This window comes from Tympanuchus pallidicinctus, unplaced genomic scaffold (assembly GCF_026119805.1).
Source record: "Tympanuchus pallidicinctus isolate F22 unplaced genomic scaffold, pur_lepc_1.0 scaffold1, whole genome shotgun sequence".
Classification (NCBI taxonomy): Eukaryota; Metazoa; Chordata; class Aves; order Galliformes; family Phasianidae; genus Tympanuchus; species Tympanuchus pallidicinctus.
In genome coordinates this window covers 55,518,147-55,533,539 of record NW_026294618.1, presented here as the reverse complement: position 1 = coordinate 55,533,539, position 15,393 = coordinate 55,518,147, and positions in this window count along the sequence as shown.

The window sequence follows — 15,393 nt, the reverse complement described above, 5'->3', positions numbered from 1 at the left end:
CAGTCTGGTCAGTGTGCCCTCACTTTGTGCTATTAACAGCCACAGGTGTTAAAGTGAGGTATCAAGCTACCAGTTGTACAGAAAGGCTGACATCAGTGCTGGGCTAGTTTGTAACCTTTAATTTCGTGTTTCGTGAGGATTTCCATGTCTAAGACTGTACTGTGCTGGAAAAAAATATTCTCAGAAAATTTCAGCTTGCTAGAGGTAATGGAAAAACAGACGTATTCATGTGAAGAGATTCTTGTGTCTTCCTGCCTGGAAGCTGTGATAAGCTTTGTGGCTATGTGCAGGTCATAGAATAGAGAGGGTCCGAGGCTTAGGAGCTGCTGGAAATTCCTGCGGGTCTCTTGCCCTGTGCCTTCTTCCCTTGGAAACTGGAGCACATAACAGCATGCATCTGTTCTTCACCTTAATTTGTAGCTGGAAGATGGGAGATGCATGTGCCTGGATCCAGGACTCGAGAAACACTCTTTGTCCCACATAGACTGTGCTGCTTTTCTGCAACTAATTTTATGCCCTCCGCATGGGGAAAAGAATAACAGCCACATGGGGAGAAGTTAGCAGACTTGGAGATAAATTCCTCAGGCCCACTCAGGAGGTGGATGTCTGCTCTGCTGGAGCAGGGGAAGGGGTGGGTCATCGCCCCGGCAGCACGACTTCAAGCAGCCGCGTGTGCAACAAAGCGAGTGGAGCGGCCACACATCACTCACAATGGCAGTCTGTGCAGCCCTGGCAGGATCTTTTTTATACAATAAAATGCTTGCTTCAGCCAAATGCAAACGAGCAGTTTGTACACATTCTGAAGAGGAAGCCTTTGTCTCAGAGATGAACAGGTTATAAAGCTCTAGAATTTGTAAATGTTTGCTTGATGCTTCAGCTCAGCCAATCCGCATTAAAAACAAACAAACAAAAAAAACCCACCTCAGCACTAAAATACTTTAAAGTACAGTTCTCCACAAAACTAGCCATAGGGAGGACGGGACACATCAAACTGAAAGGGCTCTTAGATGGGACACATCAAGCCAAAAGGCTCTTCGGATTGCCCCCAGGTGCACCCTCTCTCAAACCAACTTGCACACCTACTCTCAAGGCACGCAGGGCCATTTGGCCAAAGAAATGTTTGCAGGTATCTCTACAGCCCCACCTGTAGAGAGGCTCAATGTAGAAACAGGAGAACTCTGCAGCTGTGCAGGATGAAACCCAGTTGCCCTCAGCCAGGTGAGGAGCTGGGGGCAGGTGCTGCCCACCTTGGCCCTGCCCAGTGCTGTTATGCTCCCCCACACCTGACATTTAGCTCAGCAGCAGACATTCTGGCCAGTTCCTCCCTGTGTAACAGACACAGATGTCTCTGCTTCTGACCCTGACATACGCACAGCATTTGCTGCGTCACTGGCTGTGTTACACCACGAGGCAATACTTTGCAGCTGGAGCATTTTCTTTTTCTCACAGGCTTGCAGACAGAGGGTGCAAAGGAGCAGCAGATCACACACAGCAGGTTTCTCAGCCCACAGGACATTCCTTTGAAAGCCCAATAGCTGTACACTGTATTTCTAATTTCAGCTGCAGTGATTTAAAAGGCATGAAGATTGTTCTCCCCTGAAGTTGTCGGGATGCCAGGCGTCACCTCGTGGGACATGCTTTTGGTGTAAACTCTGCCAGGGTTTATGAGGGATCTTTGCAGAGCAGAGGAAAACATGCTGGAGCCACGGGTTCTGACTGGCAGTGGGGTTGGTTCTTCAGAGTGAATCCTTCTACTCACATAATCTTCTGTATGAAGCAAGGAAGAAAGAAGAAAGAAGGAAGGGAAGCCTCTCACAGAATAATTTCCCGTATGTTTCAATTAAATATTAATTACTTACAGCTTTTCTGGCATTGGTTCTGCATCCAAGAGAGAATGTGTTTCTCAAAGTGTCTCCATGACCCGTTGCAGCCTGGTGCTGCAGTGGCTCTGTGCTGGGTGCTGCAGCTCTAGCAGTGTTTGGAGGCAAGGGCTGCGGTTGCTGCATAGGCACATTTGGCCTGGGCTGGTGGAGAGGCTGCCTGTGCTGTTGCAGAGGAGCACACTGCCTGCCACTGTTGGGCTATTAGTATGGAAATGAGGCATGTGTGTGACAGGTGGCCTTACAACCAACACAATTAACTTTCTCCATTAGCTGACGCACTGACAAAACAGATGCAGCATCAATAAGCACCAAAAAACCCACAAACACTGAATAGGAATGACACGTTGCACACCCCTATTATTTATAAGGAGGAACAGCATAATTTCTTCGGGACACAGTGGCAAGTAGAAGGCAGTCGGGTTATTTCCTTACTTGATTATGATGTTTGCTCTCTAATAACCACGTTTTCAATCTTTCACTTTATCTGAATATCGCTGCAGAGCTATCACAGCTCTGGGCGATACCCAGCAATCCCAAGGTTTGCCCCAGCTGTGGGAGGGGAGCACCCAGCCCCTCTCCATGATTCTGATTGCCTGAGTCAGCTGAGCAGAGGCAGAGCACCAGGCCTGTGTGGGACAGAGCTGCTTTTGAGCCCCACTGCTGGGAGTGGGGTGAGGATCAGCGGCTGGAGCAGCTGCTCTTATACCAGTGTGAGTTAAGAGGGCTTGGCCAAAAACATTGGGATGGGGAAGAGCCCTTGGCACCTTAGAATCATAGAATTGCTCAAGTTGGAAAAGACCTTAAAGGTCATCAAGTCAACTGCAACCTAACCACTCTACCTTAACTCTAACAACCCGCCACTAAATCATGTCCCTGAGCACCACATCCAAACCTTCATCAAAGGAGCAAGGCACACTGGCTCTAAAGAGGACTGGCAGTTTAAATATTGGTTGCTCATAGGAAGAAATGGAGAAGGGGTTTAGATGGTTTGGGTTTTCAGTTCCTCGGCTTTTTTTCCTGCCAGGCAGCTACTCCTGACAACATGTGCAAATCATGCTGGGGATTTGAATAAGAGCAGCAACTTGACCTGTCTGAACTGCTGCACTGTAGTGTTATAACAAAAAATGTGCATAACAGCCTCCTTGCATCAGCTGATGCCTGGTGAAATATTTACAGATTCACTGAGTAACATCCTTTGCATGCGTGATCTCTCATCACTCCCTGGCTTTGATGCTCTAGACCAGTGTTTTCTCAGGTTAAAGCTGTTTGAGATCCCATCTTATGTTCTCCCAGTAGAAAAATGTTCTGGAACAGAGCATCTGGCAGCCTGCTGATGTATGGCACATAGCTCCAGTTGGGGCAGTGTGCGAGGAGACGAAGCACCCGGCCTACAAACCCACCCAGCACGGTCCTGTCTGAATGCAGCTGTGCTCTACTGGCTTGGGCAGGAGTCAGCACTGCATGGGATGTGCTGGCTTTAGGGTGAGCCGCTGGCTATTAATGAGAACAACTGAAATTTTGTGTGAAATCTGGACTTAGAATCTGTTTTCTGGCTACATTTTACAAGTGCGGCCTCGGTGATAGGAGGATTTTTCCTGACAAGACTGATGGCAGCAGGGTCTGCACCAAGCTCACTGCAGAAAGCATAAAATTTTACTTAGGAAGAAGTAACTGTCTTTCCATAATAATTACATGAGCTGTTAATTTTATTATTTTGTGTGGTACCCTGGGATGTGTGCCATGAAAGACCCCGCTATTAAAGCATAGCCTAATTGACTGAATTATGGGACAGTCCAAGGCACACAAACCTACTAATCAAATTAGATGCCCTTAGTTACACATCTCCCTCTCCCTTCAATGCAAAGCCCATTTCCAGCTGTGGTGTGCAGGTGCCTGGACTATTTGGCTATGTTGTAATGACTCTAATGTCAATAAATGCTGCCTGGTCCTTCTGTTCTTGCACCAACCCACCCATGTGACCCACTAATATCTCTTAACAGGTAAGTGATAAGGAGGTGGCCTGAATGGTGGATTATGGATACCAGTGTGACATGGTACAAAGATGGCTTAATGAGAAATTCCCATTTTACCACCTCTGTGATGAAGGAATTGCATCCAGGTGATTGACAGAAGGCTGCTTCTCAGCTCAGAACTCTTTCACCCGTGGCTGTGACCTGTGACCTGCGAGCACAACATGAATTTCATGTTTGTTCCTGTTTCTACTCACTGACAAGCACAATATGAAAGACCTCATGGTGGAGAGGAGCTTCCTCTGGTGGGACTTAACAGTGTTACAGGTGTGATTTATTTTTGGACATGCTACAAGCAAGCATTTTTAGAAGGAAAGGAGGATTTTCAGAAAGTTGTCCGAAATAAAGAGAGCTTTATTTCTTTTTGCCTTTAATTGTGTAAGCAAATAGCCACTTGTTAACATGCATATGTGGAAACATCCATTTTAGTAAATTTTCTTAGCAAAAAGGAGAAGTGATCAGGTCAGAATTAAAAAGATATTCAGCACTACTTGGATATAAATAATTGTTCTCATAGGTTCCCATATCTAGAATCATAACATTTTTCTTAAAAGCTCTCTTTGTTTGCTTGCCTTTCTTCATTCCAACAGTATTCTTTGGTCTGACTTTGTTAAAAATGAGCAAAACTTACTGCACAGTTATAATGCTAAGTCAGCAGAAAACTGGGGATACGAGTGGGTTTGTGAATGTATATATCAATCTTCTGTTGTACATATTCATATATCTGTAACTGGTATTTTCCCATTTAAAAATACAAAGTCAGATGTACATATATATATATTTTGCATCAAAACAAAAAATCATTGCCCTGGCTGTTTACTTGATTACGTAATAAATGACAAATTCTTAGCATGACCTTAGAAACTGCTACTAAAGCAATCTATTTCTGAAGAGGAAATCAGATGATTATCCAAAAGAAGAATATTCTCTACAGATAGTTGTGACAAATTGATTCTAAGTAGAGAGTTATTAGAAGGCAGATGGAAGATTTCTGTCAGTCCCATTCTTCTCCTCCTTTGACACTTGCTTAGTTTTGTGTGTGTTTTTCCCCCTATCCATCAGTAAAAGAAAGAAGAGGCATCAGAATCCTAGACTACAACAAGAGAAAAAAAGACACTGAGAAATACTAGATAATCTTTTAAAATCTCAACAGGGAAATGCTTCCCTGCAGGTGCACTTCAGTGGGCATACACGGAGTAGGTAGATTGACATAGGCCTAAAGGGGACAGAGGGACTTCTGGAGAAGCAGTTGGCAACCAGACGGGGTGCCCTGAAGCCTCATAAATGGATTAAGTGCTTGTTTGTAGGGAGCTGCATTGCAGCCTCCAGACAGTGCTAAAGTCCTGAGATTGTGAGAATTAGGGCTGCAAATCTTAATCTTAAGCCATTAACATTAACTATGGAGCCCGCTGTTGACAGACAAGTCAAACAGTGAGGCTGAATCATAGCAAATATCTTTACGATGAAAGCTCTAGGTGATTTTTCCAGTGTAAGAAGAAATGGATGGAAATAAATAGCAGGTAAATCTCTTTTCCTAATAGTGAAGCGAGACCTCATCAATATGTATTTAATCTGTGGAACTACTTGTTACAGGATGGTGTGGTGCCAAAATTTTACTGAAGTTCAGAAAGTCACTAAGGAGGAAACCATACAAGGAAACACAAGAAAATCACAGTTGTTAAGAATAACCTACTGCTGTATAGAAGTGCACACAGGAAGAATACTGCATTTCTGTTCTTTTTCCCCTCTTTAAACACTAGAACTTAGTGAATCTTGGAGATGTTTATTGATGTAGATAGGTCTTGCTTCTCACCCTGGATGCTCATAATTATTTATGTTATTTATGCTTTCAAGTTGTCTTTCACAGTGCTTGGATCATAATAAGTGCACAGTGTTTGAGGTTTGCATCTAATTCAGGATACCTTTGAGGAAAGAAGAAGAAAATGGAGTCTGTGATTCACTTACGTGAGTTCATAACCCTTATGTCAATCAAACAACTCCTCCACTATAGACAGAGTGATGAATGCAGATGCTCTTAAAGTTCCATTTCTTTCAGTCAATCAATCAATGAAAGTTGCATTGAGTTACAACCATGAATTACTTGTAACTACAGAATCAGAAAGATTTCAGATGAGGTGATCATTTAACTTCAGTTATGGTGTTGTCTTTGGAAATAACTGCATGGGGAAGAAGCCAAAATACTTGCTCCTCTTTCATTTTAAGATTGTGCAATCTTTTATTCTTTATGCATATTCCTATTTTATATAATATATATATTATATTTGCATGTGATTGTAGGTTAAATATATATTTGATTTTATATGTATATGTTACATTTAAAGATTACAAAATCAAAATATTACAAGATTATAAAATGTACTCTACTAAAGTTCTTTTAGGTACTGCAATATAAGGCTTGGATAGGAAGGGCTAGAAAAGATTCATGTAATGGTAGAAAGGGGAGGTATCAACTATGCTGCTTTCTTTACAGATAATTTGTATGAATGTGCAATAGCTGAAAAATTGGTGAGTCTGGACTTCCAATTTAACACTGATAAAAAGCCTACTGAAGTCATCTGAGATTTGACTTAGCCCAGTTGTATGAGAAGCACTTGCTGGTTTGGGACAAAAACAGTTCAGAGCCTTTTTCTAGCATGAACATGAAGGAAAGCTTTTGTTCCATTTCCAGCTTCTACTTCCTCTTCTCTCAGTATTTATGTCCTCCCTGTGACTATGGGACAGTATCTCAGATTTACAGTACCTACAACCGAGCTATAAAACACAAATGTCTGTGCATGTCGAGTAGCTGAGGCTTTCTTTTCTGTCATGCAAAATAAAAGCTTGCTTAAACTCGGGAAGCGAAAGGAAGTAAATGGAACTAATGGGAAAGGTGCATCAGTGTGACCTAACTCCATTGGTTTAACAAGGCTAAAAATGCATGACTCAATTACACAAGAGTTAGCTAATGAGGAATGGGGAATATGTTACAGTTTAAAACAAATGGCTACTAAATGAATTGGGTACTGCCTTTCAAATCCATGCCATTCAACAAAAACCTGGCAAGACATTTTCTTCACAGGATATGAATCATCCGAAATAAAAAAAGCAAGACTAGGGCCACCTACATTCAGAGTTTGTACAGTATGACCTTAAGGCCCAACATCTACCAGAAGTTGAGTAGCAAAAGGCCAAGCTCCAAAGAATAAAAGGGCTTACATCAGTATTAAATAATTCTCTCTTAGAGATGCAAATTTCTAATTAGTTACTGTGGTAACTGTAGAGGCCTGGAAGTAAGCCCTGCACAATGAGAATGAGAGTTTACTTTTTTGATTTACTGCAGGGCTGCAGTAGTTGAGGGAGGGCTGAGAGGGGGAAATAAATTCATTGCTTTTAACATGACAACAGAATAAAGTGCAGCAGAAGAAGTGACTTTGTTTTGTGTGCTGCTGTGGCTGCTGCTGCTGTGGCAGATCCCAGAGGAGCTTTTTGTGGCACAGTCTCACTTAAAATGTCTCACAAGGAAGTGTAAAATGCTTTGTTTATAAACAAGTGACTTTCTCAATGTCCTCACTTGTTGCATCCCTACACAGCTCTGGAAGGGGGCTTCTCAGGGCTGGCAGGAGCCGAGGTGCCATCTGTTAGGTGACCAAACAGAGGTATCGCAATTTCAATGTGTAATGTTTCTGGGAATCGAGGTGCCCTAACCCAGCTTATGCTGAGCAACAGAATCGTCTTGTTGAAACTCTCAGGACTTTATAAATACAGAATAAAAATCACTTGAGTAGCATCTGACGTTGTTTTCTTTTTTCTTTTTTCTTTTTTCTTTTTTTCCTTTACATTTAATTATCTAGTTTACATCTGTAGCATGATTTCACATATATAGGCATATAGGAATGTGTGGCCTCATCTTGTGTTACCTGGAATTAAGAGGAAGCCAGTGACCTACTTCCCACACCCCTCTCCCATTACTGTCTAACTATCAGAACTGTAGTTGCTCCATTCCTCACAAGTTGAGGCAACACACACCTTCAGTTCAGAGTAGTGCATATTACTGTGGAGCAGTAGCAAATCCAGAAAGAAAATTAACAAATAGACTTCTTTATGCACTGATGGCAGTACTTGTTACATCAACAGGAGCCAACTAAAACTGTGTGAAATGATTTAGATATGCTCTGTATCTGAAATAAGCAACCCTGATCTGTGTTCAGTGGTTCAGCTCAGGGCTAGCTTGAACAGGGAACTGAGAATACAGCTAAATAAATGTAATATAGGAAAGGCAAGCAAAAAATGTTTGTATTGTAATTCCTATATAATACAGTTTATTCCCTTCATGATCTGCTGTCTTCCTGCTTCTGATTTAGAAGAACTCACGTCTGCTCGCCTGAAGAGCTTTGGCTGGAGGCGGATACGAAGCATCGCTGGAGTGCCAATCCAGCTCCTCACGTTCCTGCTCATTGTCTGCAATGTCCTGGGAATTCAGAGCAGTGACTGCGCTCATCTCAGATGCTTACAGACCAGCACTGAAATGTCGACATTGCTAACAATTTTGTTTGGAGGAGAAAAGAGAGGGAGGAGCACAAACTGACATGACTTGCCTCTTATTTTGCTTGCAGTTGTTAAGAGACACACTATTTCTTTTCAGCTCTGGCCAAGAAAATCCACCTGTCTTAGCCAGCCACCGGCAGTGGGTATTTTGCCATCTGAGCAAGGAGATGTCAGGAGGAAAGAGACTGAAAGCACTGGTCTGCTTGATAGATGGACCACAGCCAAAACAAATAATTGGTGCATTGCTGCTCTGTAGTGGCTGCAGAAGGCTGGTTTGGTGTGATTCAGCATAGGCAAAAATACTGGCTCAGGCAGTGTGGGGAAAGCATTCTTCCTTCTTGCAGGTCACACACTAGTGGCTCTAAATTAATTGCGATTTGACTGTGCTCTTGTGTTGGCTCTACTTTCATCATGATAATGCCCCAGAAGTTTCTAAAACAAGATACTAGTAATGCTGAAATAATAGGAAGCTGTCATTTTAATTCTAAGTATTTTTTTCAGAAAATAAAAGCACAGAGAAAGGAAAACAGAAAACAATTGCAGCTCTGATTTTACCATGGGAAACCAAGACAAGCAAAAAAAACTTTAAATTGATTGATAGCATTTTTATAAGCGTGATTTAAGATCGGCAGAATTTCAGGATGAACAGCCTGAACTATGGCTGCTAAGCACTCTCATTACAAAACCCATCTCAGAGGCCAGTTTATTATGCACAGTTCTCTATAGCCTCCTTACCTTTGTAACTAGTGCCAGAGTGGAATTTGCCCAGATGCTCCATGCTCCTTCAGTATTTTGAACAAGATCTGTGCTGGGCACAATATTCTCCCATCTCATTATCATATCCTGGCTATATTCAGTCCTTTCATCAGCTCTTATCAGAGACATTAGCAGTCCAGCTCCTTCTCTGAATGGTACATGTAGCCAATCACACAGGGGACAGAGAACACCCTTCTATAGATTTGAGTTACCAGTCATTATGAAAACATTTTTGGAATAGCCCTTTGTAAAGCTTCCTGCAGGTCAGCCCTCCCAGCAGTTCAGCAATCTCCCTGCCACCCAGACCAGTCTGTCATAATGTTCCATTTTCAGCTATATTTCCCCTGCCCCTCAGAGTGGCACCCAGAACTGTCTGTCAGTTCCTTTTGATTGCTGTCAGGGAATAAACATTTTTAGTGCACTTTTTTTGTTTGCTCCTTCTGTACTAAGTACTTTCTCAACTACTTTGCCTACTTTCCTATTAGAGATTTATTCTTGCATTTTCATTCTAGCAAAATACTGAGCAGGTCACACAGCCTCATCCAGAAACAACTAAGGATCACCATTCGGATTCCAAAAATGAAAATTCAGCTTTGAGAAATCTTTAAGGATAAAAAGGTTGGGACAAATCTGCAAAGAAATGCTTGTCTGCATTCTTTGGATCCTTCCAAGGACTTTGAAGAGCTGGCTTCAATTGAGATGTGCTGACAACTGCTCAGTTCGAATGAAATGATATTCCCAGGGAATGATTCCATCAAACCATCATAGATCAAATCATCATAGATGATTGAGCCATACAGTTCTTATCTCCTTATGGACCTTCCTGATGACTTTCTCCAGGCATCTGCCCTTTACGTAAGAAGCTCATGGTTCAGATTATACTAAACTCACACTAATCAAGCACCATATGAAAAAGGATTTTTGCCTTCCTTAGCTTATAGTAAAATGGCAATCTTAGCTAAACAATCCAGCTGGCACACAAATTGCCCCTGAGTAAGAAATTTTAGTATTCATTTATTTTTTTGTTTGATAGAAATAAGAATAGATGCACTGTTCAAAATACACTTGCATTCTGGTCTAGTATTGGTCTAGTATTGAACAGTCTAGTATTGAATGGGGAGGCTGGTGGCCCTGCATGTGTCAGGGGGGTTGGAGATTCATGATCCTTGAGGTCCCTTCCAACCCTGGCCATTCTGTGATTCTGTGATTCTGCGATTCTGCATTCCAAATGCAAAAGAAATTAATAAACTCTCGACATAAATTCAATCATATAAACTATTAGTCAATAATCAGTTTAAAATACTCCATCAAAAGACTGTTTTTTATCCTATTCTTCTGATTTAGCTGCATTGACATCTTTCCAGAGTTTATTCAGAGTTCGACATTCAAATTCAGAACATGGTGTGAAAGAAAATCTCTGACTAGTAGATCTGCTTCCTCAAAAGCTGGAGCTCCCAAAGCACTCAAATCCTCAGCAGCTCATTTGGATGACTGGCTGAGTGCCAGAAAGCCTTGCTATCTTTAGCTTTCATCTTCTTCAAGTTTCTTTCACAGTCCAGAATTTCGGGATTCAGGTATATAGCCTGTCCATCAGGTGGATTACTTAGGAGCCGGGATTTAATTCCCTTTTGTTTTCTATTGGAGCAAAACCTAGATATGAAACTCCCCATGAAATGAGGTTACTTTTCTCTGACAGGTTCTGCTCCAAAAAACTTGGCAATATGATTTTCCAAGGCATATATGAACTTTGGGAAATATATCTTTGAATTCTTCCTAGACTGATATGAGAAATAGCTTATTGAATCATTTCTACTGAGAAATTAAAGGGAAATAGAAGAAAGAGATAAGGAAGGAATATAAGTAAAACTCCAGGGTCATGACCTGACAAGTTAAAATTAAGTCTGCTTTCTAAAAATGAGTTGAGGAGGTTTTATTTGAAAAACATCCTGAAAGTGTTGCAACCCTGCAGGCTTGAAGAGGTGGAGGTGGTGTGGATGCAAGAAGAGAGGATCGTTCCTCTCGCAATGCTAATGGCTTTACTACAACTGTAGAGTGTGATTAAGAATAAAACAACATTTCAATCCGTTTTCCTAAGGAACCTTTGCTTAACGAACAGAAAAAAAATAAATAAACCAAGACAGTAAAACTCTGAGGAAACAAAGGAGGGGAACTGCCAGCCTGTGAAGTCCTAATGCTCATTATATCTGGTGCATGTTTAGCTTGTAAGAAGGGCTTGGGTAGGAAAGTAATTTAAGCAAACCAACCTGGGCTGTCTTTTCATTCTTTGTCATGCACTGCTGTTGTTACCTTTAGAAATCCAGCAGCGGGGCTGGTTGTGTCCTGTTTTAGTGCCCTTCGTAAAGCATTCCCTTTTCACCAGCTCCAATGGCCCCATTGGAGTGGCCATGACAATGGATGTTCATTTTACCGCTATAAAAGGGTTTAATGATTAAAAGGCCGCACCATTGCACTCAGCCACAAAACTCATTCTTCCACTTCTGTGGAGCCCTTTGATTCAAAATGTTCTTTTGACAGGATCAAGAGTGGTTTTCATTCTGTCGGGCAGCAGAAACATCTGCATTTTTATCCTCTGCCTCCTCCTCAGTGCACATAGTTAATGTGTAATTAATGAAACATCCCTTCTCGGAGTGGCACACAATCAGCGTAGGTCTCCCACCAACCTCGCTCCAGCTCCAGTAAAGCAGGTTTGCTTTTATATCCTTGTACTCTCATTCAGAAGTAGTAATAAACCCAGTTCCAGGCTTATCTAGCCAGCTTACATCTTAATCTTTCTTTTTTTTCCCCCCTCTCTCTCTGTCTCCTCAGGGAAAAGGGATGAAAAAAAGAATGACTTCTCTTTCTTTTGGGTTATCCGAGCACATTGGGAGGGGGAAACCAAACACATCGCAACATTCAAAGCAAAACAGAAAGAACAAGGGGTCCAGGGAAAAAGTCCCCTCCTCCCTCCTTTCTCTGGAAAAAAAAAAAAAATAAAGATCTTCATGAGTAGTCAAGCAAGCTGAAAAGGCAGTTGCACAAGAAGGATTTCTAAGACCTATAGGGTAGAATTCTCCTTAGCTCAAGACATATGAAATCCGGCCCATAGGATGTCTAGAAAAGCATTATGTCCTCCCACACAAGAGTAGCCTCTTCACGTATCCTTCCATTCACAGTTTGGAAGGCCAGGACTGTGCTTGAGAGCTCTGGCATTAACGCCCTAACAATTGTCAAGGCTAAGGCTGCATATTTCATAGGCACTGTTGAATGTTTCACCATTTTATTTACTTACATAAGCTTTAGTAAGTGTACAATATTTACAGAAAGATGCAAGAAAGTTGACAGAGCCGTGGCCTCATCCAGTTTCTTTATTAAGCTTTGTTTTCAGAGCAGCTATGAAATAGTGGAGGAATGTACTTCTGAATTAGCTCACTTCTAATGACCTGTCAATCTAAGTAGATTCAGTTGGATTACACCCTACAAGCAGCTCTCAGGTAAATTCTCAGAGCCACACTTATGCAGCAGTTCTAGGAAGTAATGCACTGTCAGTGAACTGCCATCAAGGATTTCCTATACAGAAATACAAGACAATGCTAAGATAAGTAGCAGACGAAAAAGAGAAATGTTTGGGCCCATTTGGCCCCCATGTCCACCTGCAGTGATGGAACCTGGAATCCCTGTGAAGTCCAGGATTTGTAAGCCACACAGGAGGCTTTTAAGTTTGTCTGAGTGTGGAGCTGTGACAAATGTGATTTCCTTCAGCATCACATGGCTGTAACAGAGGAAGAGGAGAACTTTCTGCTCTCAAGAATTTCTTTTTAGGCCAGTAGTAAAGCTGCAGCTGTAATGTGGAGAATGTAGTGTCGAAGAAAGTTCATCGGCTGCCTAGGAAAATCATCCATAAATGAAGTCTGATTTGTCCCAAGCTACTTAAAAATTCAGGATAAATTTGGAAGTAGACATATCTGGAAAAAAATTTAGAGGTTAAGTCACAACACTCCTTTTTCCCTCTGTCCTCCAGCAGGAGATAGCCTCTTGTCTAAGGATCCTGCCTAGCCAGAGGTGGTGAAAGCTACAGGTCCTTCTTTCTTTTGAGACTTATCATTCCTGTGCTTCCCAGTTTTTAGGACTATGCCCTAGTCATCCAGCTCCACTCTCTCTATAAGAAATTTACTTTCCATCTGTGAGCATCAAAAAAACCTAAATGAACAACATTCATAGCTAAAATCTGTACACACTGAAGGGGTTCAAGTTCCTTTTGGAATTAGCCCTGTTGGAAGCTTCCCCCTTCATGCAAGTGAGAAAGAAAGGAGATTCCTTCCCAGATGCCCTCCTGTGAGCCTTTTTACTTTCCCAGTTTCAAAGAGTTCAAAATGATTGCACAAAGCATCACCTGATTTCCTACAGTAACAGTCCAACAAAGGATGCAGTTGTAAAGATGTAATGCTGCAAATATTTCTTCTCTTCTGTAGAATCACAGCTAGAAGGAAGACCTGCCTATGAAAAACCAAAGAACTGATAAAAAGGAGCTGGTATTAAAATGCCCACTCAGTATGATATTCAACAGACACAGAGCAATTTTCACTTGTGCCAGTCCAGCTCTGAGAAGCCAAGGAGATCAGTAGAATTATTCCATATTTCCTTCCACGTTTTCAGAAAAAAATTGTTTCAAGACAGGTATTTTAACAAGCCTTTATTTCAGTCAGCTGGCTTTTGTCTACAAATAGCACGAATCAAGCTTTGGAGCAGGGCAAGAGGAAAGAACATCTTGCACCATGATTCTTTGGGCCAAATTCAACATGTACAGCTCCCACTGAGACTGAAATACAGGCAACATTTGTTTCCAGACAACAAAGAGTTTGTCTGTTGTTATTGAAACAGAAAAAGTCATGAGCTTTCGAGCATTATTCCACTGGTCAGGCTTGCTAGCTCAACTTGTGTCTGGAGATGAGAAATAATTCCATTGAATTATACATTTTCTATTTCCAAAATTATGTATGTTGCAACCAAGACATTGAAGATAGTGGACTCAGGAAAATAGGTATATTCACTTTGGTTAACTTTGCTGAGCAATGTTGGCTGCAGTCGTGTTTAAATCATCAGCTTCCTACTCCTTATAAAAGAAGCATGTCCTTCTGATCCCAATCCATGGGAATGTTGGTGAGTCAGGCATGCCTGGGACAGTCATTGCTCTCAGAGATCTGCGGTGAGATATATTTGAGTTCTGGCCAGGGACTGGAAAGTCCAGAGCAGCTTACCAGATTGCTCAGAGAAAAGGGGCTTCAAAAAGAACTTTTTACTCTTCATTCTAAAGTGTGAGTACAGAAAGAGTACAATGTTTGCTGTTGGGATTAGTCTCCTGCTGCGTTAGCCACGTATGAACACACTGAAAATTGGAAGCATGCAAGGGGAAACCCCTCAGTTTGCTGCACCAGAGCTAAACCCAGGGTAGATTTGCAAGCACTAGAGCAGAAGGTTGTGTGAACCATATTATTGTCTCCTAGCCCAGAAAGGAAACAAAGCAAAATCACATTGAAAGGAATGGAAACCAAAGATCATGCAGAATGGAAAATATTCCCCATTTCAAGTCACAGAAGAAAACCTTTAATACTATGGAGGGACTGCTTAAGGAAACTTATTGCGCAAGTATATATGCAGTGAATTAGAAATCTGTGCTGTAAGGAAAAAAGATGATTCAGATTAAAATTATTTTAGAGAAGTTTTCAGTTCTATCATGAATTAACAGGTTAAAGATTCCTATCAATTAGACATCAGCTTTCTCCTCAGCTTAGGAAGAACTAGGGACACGCAGCGCCAGTCTTTGCTTACACAGACTATTAGAGCATAACACAAAACTGAAGAGTTGCCCTGCCTAGTATGATCTAGTATAAGGTTTTACCTTGATATCTACCTTCCCTCTTGTGTCCTAAGGAGCTTCTCCAGGATCCTGTTGTGTTTCCAGTTCTAAGAGCCAATTTTGACTTCCCAGGGTGTCTGCTAAAGAGAAAGCCATATCCACACAAGGAATGAGATGTTCACCTTTGACCCTGCTACACTGTAGGCTTGGTAACTTCTGCCTCTGTGTTATTCACAGTTGCAAGAGAGGGGCCTTAGTTCTTCAGAGCAGGCCTAGGGCAAGTTTTTGCACCACGGAATAGAAGGAATAAAAGTCAACGTGCTTA